This window comes from Muscardinus avellanarius, assembly GCF_963383645.1.
Source record: "Muscardinus avellanarius genome assembly, chromosome: 6".
In the NCBI taxonomy this organism is placed as follows: Eukaryota; Metazoa; Chordata; class Mammalia; order Rodentia; family Gliridae; genus Muscardinus; species Muscardinus avellanarius.
This window is the reverse complement of record NC_137791.1, coordinates 65,875,417-65,881,414: the sequence shown is the minus strand read 5'-3', so window position 1 is coordinate 65,881,414 and position 5,998 is coordinate 65,875,417. Positions and strand designations below refer to the sequence as shown.

At 39.3% G+C, this 5,998-nt stretch overlaps 2 pseudogenes across 2 annotated transcripts; one reads left to right on the top strand and one right to left on the bottom strand.

Annotated features, from left to right (window-relative positions):
- The first annotated feature begins 628 nt into the window (after nt 1-628).
- On the top strand, nt 629-868 carry LOC308264566 (cyclin-dependent kinases regulatory subunit 2-like; annotated as a pseudogene). The gene has a single exon. The product of its transcript is annotated as a cyclin-dependent kinases regulatory subunit 2-like (transcript).
- Nucleotides 869-4,592: 3,724 nt separating this feature from the next.
- Nucleotides 4,593-5,778, bottom strand: LOC308264530 (palmitoyltransferase ZDHHC4-like; annotated as a pseudogene). The gene is made up of 2 exons: nt 5,541-5,778; nt 4,593-5,350 (listed from the first exon to the last, which is right to left on the bottom strand). The product of its transcript is annotated as a palmitoyltransferase ZDHHC4-like (transcript).
- Between the last annotated feature and the right edge of the window lie 220 nt (nt 5,779-5,998).

The following is a 5,998-nucleotide window of genomic DNA, read 5'->3' as shown; positions in this document are numbered from 1 at the left end:
GGTTAAGGGAAAATCAAATGAAGGAAAAGATGAACATTAGGTCATATTTGAATATGTTCATGGGACTTTTAAAAGGAATTCTTTACTTCTGGGAAAGTGGTATCAATATACTTTTCCTTCTACTCTCCAGAGAACAACAAAGAAATTTGTTAAAACTTTTGTTGTTGTTTCTCAATTCTTTATTTTCAAAAACATATATACTGCCACACACCCAAGTTTAGTTCCTAAAAATAAACCAGTTACTTTTTGCCAGTTCAGTAAAAACATTTTGCTGTAGTCAGGTGGAACAGTGCTGTCCAAGTACCCAGTTTTCTGTGGCTCGTACTATTCCAGTAGTAGAATTGAGGGATCCTGGCGGCATGTATAGATATTTTCCTCCAAGAAAAATTCCAAATGCCTTTACTTTCAGGGGAGAACTTGATAAGATGAACTCCTTGAAAAGTATCCACAGCATAGTTGGTAGGTGGTACCATGTATATAGTTAAGTCTCTTTTAATAGACAATTGAGCAGAGGCTGAGGTTGAGATGAAAAATTTCCAACTAGCTCAGTCAAGTCGTTGCTCTGGCTGGGACCATGCATGTCACACTGCGCCTTCTCCTCGACTCTGCCCTGGTGCTCGCTGGCAGGATGGCCCACAAGCAGATTTACTACTCCGACAAGTACTTTGACAAGCACTAAAAGTACCGGAATGTCATGTTACCCACAGAACTTTCCATACAAGTACCCCAAACTCATCTGATGTCTGAAGAGGAGTGGAGAAGACATGGTGCTCAACAGAGTCTAGGCTGTGTTCATTACATGATCCATGAGCCAGAACCACATAGTCTTCTCTCTAGACGGCCTCTCCCAAAAGAGCAACAAAAATGAAGTATATCTGGGATCGTCAATTAAATCTTTTTCAAATTTAATGTATCTGAGTATATAAGGCAGTATTCAGTGAGTACCTGAAAAATTTACAAATCATTCATCCACACCTGTGCATGAGCTGCATTCTTCACAGCAACAGAGATCAGTTAAATGCAACTGCAAGTAGGTTATTGTAAGGTGTCTTAAGATAAAAGTTTCTAGTCATTTTTTCTCTTAACATAAGTGCCTCTTTGACATTACCTGTTATTTTTGTTAAATAAAGTTTGTATGTTGCATTTAAATTTTTTTTTCAACTAGCATTTAAAATAATAATAATAATAAACAAACGTAAGGTAGAGGAGATTAGCCAGACTGGAACCTGAGTTCTGCTTTTTTTTTTTTTTTTTTTTTTTGTCTCACATATACCAGACTTAGAACTGAAGAAGTCAGCTACCTAGAAATGCCACTAAGAACAGACTAATCATTCCAAGCAAAAGCCTGCTGTCTCTAACCAAAGCATGAGGACAGGGGCTTCAGTCCTTTTTATCTAGCAAGATGGAAAATGTACACAATACCATTGTATCCAACTGAACACCACTGAAAAACTGTTGCCCACTCCTACTCACACCAGCAGAGGTTGAATGGCCTCCACCCTTAAGATTAGGCAGAACACCACTCAATAGTCCCTTCATGGGATGGTGTCAGAGAAGGCCAGGTGGAGAGCCAGGTCTTTCATACGCATCAGCCTGTAAAGAGCCCCCTACGCATTTTTTTTCACAGTGTTAATGGGGAGTCTGGGGGATTCCAAACCTGAAGTTGTGTCTCCACCCAAGAAAATTATATTCCTTTTTTGGCCTGCTAGGATGGCACTAGAAAAGCCTGAGAGGTGAGTTGAGACATTCATCATTGTCCAGTGGTAGTAATACCACTCATGCGTGGTGTCAGTGGGAGCCACACAGACAGCTGGAAGTAATCAGACCTTTTAAAGTCTTCCTATTTATGTCTTATAAATAATGTTTAAAGGAAGCCAAGTGGGGAATCTTGTGTAGTGGGATCTACTTTCACCTGGTTATAAGGGGCAGATATTCCCCTTGGGGAGAGGCAATCAGTTAATTATAAAGAAAATACAGTTAAAATAGGTTTGAAAAAGACCAAGAATCTCATTTTAAAATATTAAATATTTTTAGTTTTCAGTTAAAAACATCACTAATTGTACCAAGAAACAGGTAAAAGCCTCAGTGAACGAGCCCAACAACAGAATGGCATGTTCAGGAAAAGAGTCGGCAAAATGGAAGATATTATAAATTATTAACAAGGTAAAGAAAATAGAAAAATAATAAATAAATAGAACCTCAGGTAGTATTTGGACTAAAACAGAAGATCTAACATTCGTGTTATCAGAGTCTCAGAAGGAAGGACAGGACTGAAAGAGCATTTGAAGAAATAATGGATGAAAAATCCACCACATTTGCCAAAAGACAAACTTACAAATGTGAGAAACTGAATGAACCCTATTCACTTAAATAATAGTGTATTTATATGTTAATAAGTAAGTATGTATACTTTAGTAAAACCCAGGATGCGTAAAGTAGTTGTATAAATATATTTTATACCTAGTGTTTATATTTACAAGTGTATAAGTATGTATGTATATATACATACACATATGTACATATGTATACACATATATACATATACTCCTAGAAAATAAAGAATATTTAAAATAATCCTTGTATACATTTTAATAAAGCAAATAATTAGAGGGAAAACAAAAAAAATTGACATATTAGAGAAAAAACTAACATTTTGTAGAAGTTTCATTTCATTGCACGACCTTATGAGATCATCATTACTATGTTCATTTTACCAAAGTAAAAACTGGATTCAAGAAAAGTAAGGAATTTATCCAAAGTTACCAAGTTATCAGGAATCACAGCTGGAATTAGATCTCAAGTTTTTCCATTTCTAAGTCTTTGCTTTTTTCCTTATGCTAAATTATACTATCCAAGTAAATAATAATATTTTAAGTGTATAAAGGCATTTAGAATTTTCAAATGTTTTCTGCATGCACTCAGTCTTCACTACAAGTTTGGAAGGGCTGACATTAATCTCTCTACCATACGAATGGAACTGAAGCAGGGCAAGTTAATGACTTGCCCAAGGTCAACTTGTGAGTCTGGCTGGAAGTCAGGGCCAGAAGCCAAGTCCCCAATTTCCTGAGATGAAGTTATTTTCACAACATCACGGTCCTTTTGGCATAGCTAAAGATAACAAGGTCATACACCCCTAGCAGGTGTCAGAGGAAAGTCTCTCCAGTCTGGAAAGGTGACATTGGGCAGGGACAAAGGCTACAGGGCTGTGATTCAGAGGAAGAGACTGGAACCCAGCAGGGCAGGGAAACCCATCCTTCAGGTGAGGCAGCAAGCCACATCCTTGACTATTTGTGTGAACATTCAGAAAAAGAGTTCCCTAGGACCCTCCACAAGAATTTTTCTTTCTTTGACTTAATCTTGTCCTTTTTGGTAACAGCAAAATATTTCCCTGAGCATTTTAATTAGATGCCCTTGACTTGACTTCTTGACCTGCAAATGTTTCACAGTCCTGCACACATTCAGATGCCTCCCTATACCCTGGGACAGGCAATTCTTTCAGTATACCGACACTGTTCACAGTAGCAGAAGTCAAGTGATGAAAATAGTAACATAAGAAGAGGAAAATGAACAGAGGAGGAGCTAACACTTAGTAGCTTACTCTATGCCAGGCATTACATCAGGTTCTTTAAGAGGATTACTTCATTAATTGGCCAAATGTTCTGTGAAGTAGGTGCTATCATCATCTTTTTTGCAGAATAAAAAAGCTGGGTAATTTGCCCAAGGTCAAACAGCTTTGCCCAAATTAAGCACCAGAACAAAAAATTGACTCTCTTAACTAAAGTGTATATTACATTGTTTGATCACCCAGAAGTTACATTCTTATTGGAAGGATGATTAATTAGTGACCCCTATCAAGTAAAACTATTAGTATTACCAATAATGATAATATTTGTTGATACTGAGTATATATATTGTGTAATCATTGGGCGAAGGCCTTATACAGATTATTTTATTTAATCCTTGGCAGCAAGTCTAAGAGACAGGTATTCACTTATAGTCAATTAGCAAATAAGAAAATTGAAATGCAGAGAGAGTGAATAACTTGTTCAAGGCCATACATTAAATAACTGGTTTTAATCCAGGAAGTCTAACAATAGTACTATCAAATTTTTGAAATTATTTTTAATTTTTAATTCTGAAACAGGGTCTTGCTGAGTAGCTGTAGGTCTCACTAAGTTGCCCATACTGGCCTTGGACCTGAGATCCTTTTGTCTCAGCCTTCCAAGTACTGGGATTCCAGGTGCATGCCACTGTGTCCAGCTCGATTTTTTTTGTTTTGTTTTATTTTTTGTTTTTTGTTTTTGGTACTTGGGATGAACCCAGGAGCATTCTACCTCTGAGTTACACCCCCAGCCCTATTTTCTATTCTTTATTTTAAAACAGAGTTTCACTGAGTTGCAAAGGGCCTCACTAAGTAGTAGCTGAGGCTGTCCACAAATTGTGATCCTCCTGTCTCAGCCTCCCAAATGCTGGGAATACAAATGTGTGCCACCATGCCTGGCTCAAGGTTTTTTTTTTTTGGCTGAGAAAATAAGTATTCATATATATAAATAAACATATACTATATTAAAAAGGTGGTAACATTATGTCCATTACTTCTTCTTCCTCTCATATGGGACAGCAGGTAGAAAGATCTCTTGCAGGTTGCTCCAAAGCCCATGGGAGTAAATGATCTGGTAGACCTGTGGCCCTGCTGATGGGGGCCTGGACACCATGGGGCAACACTGGCACCAAGCCCAGTCACCTTTGTACCACTCATTTGTGGTCTGGTTGGGGGCCGCCAGGTAGAGGACAAAGCACAGGTAGCCCCCCAGGAGGAAGCTCAGCACCAAGACAGAGCCCAGCGAGAAGACAATCCTTGGAAAGGTCAGAAACAGATACTGAATAAGAAAGACTATATCCATAGCCTGGGGGTGTCCAACGCCATCATTTTAAGTATCCTGGTACAGATCTGATGCTATCACCAGGCGGACCAGAAACACAGTGCTCACGATGGCCATGGTAGCAGTTGACGCAGTCAGTGTCAGGTGGTAAATGAGAAAGTACCTGGTATTCCAGGCTGCAATTCAATTATTCATCCAAACACAGTGATGGTCAAAACAGTGCACCCACCAGTTACATACACTGCAGTGCTTGGATTGAGCTGGTTTCCTTAAGTCATAAGTAGAGCACCTCACATTCTTTGGAAACATCAATTCATCAAATTTATAAATTTGAAGAAATAATAATATTTTGCTTTGTTATAGTACCAGGATTGGTTAAACAAGTTAGGGTGAAGAAAACCAGGTTTATAATCAGCAACTGATAGGGCAGAAGAAGGTAATACAAACGCCAGGCATGATGGCGCACGCTTATAATCTCCGCACTTGGGAGGCGGAGACAGGAGGATCACGCAGGTTCGAAGCCAGCGTGCTGGCTTAAGAGACCCTGTTTCCAAATTTAAAAAAGTATAAAAATAGGTCTGGGAGTGTAGCCTGGAGGGAGAAGGGTTTCCAGGAACACCAGTATCACAAAAAAAAAAAAAAAAAAGAAGGGAATACAATGAGAACTCCAGCTTTTGACAGTAGCCAAATATGTCCCAGGTGTATTCAGTATAAACCAGCCCTAGCAAGACCAGGTACAGGATAATGAAGGCATGGTTGCATGTATGGAAGAGATAATGAAGCAATCTCTTGGTGGCTCTCTGAAGGTATCCTGGAATTCTACAGGAACATATCTGTGCGCCTCCCTGGACCAGGCTTTTTCAGCTGGCAGTTCTGGCATTCCACATCCCAACATTCATGGAGAATCCAGGTAACAAACAGATCTGCTTGGATAGCGGTGTGCGCCTGATACAACGGGCAGCACCCAAAGCTGCAGGAGTCATGGTTTTTCCAGGTGGCTGGATCTGACCTCAGGCTCCACCAACTGCCCAGGGAACAGAGCCCAAGCCTCCCTGGCTCGTCCCGAGACTTCTGGTGGGTCTATTTATTAGAAAAAAAATCTAAAAGTTTAAAAA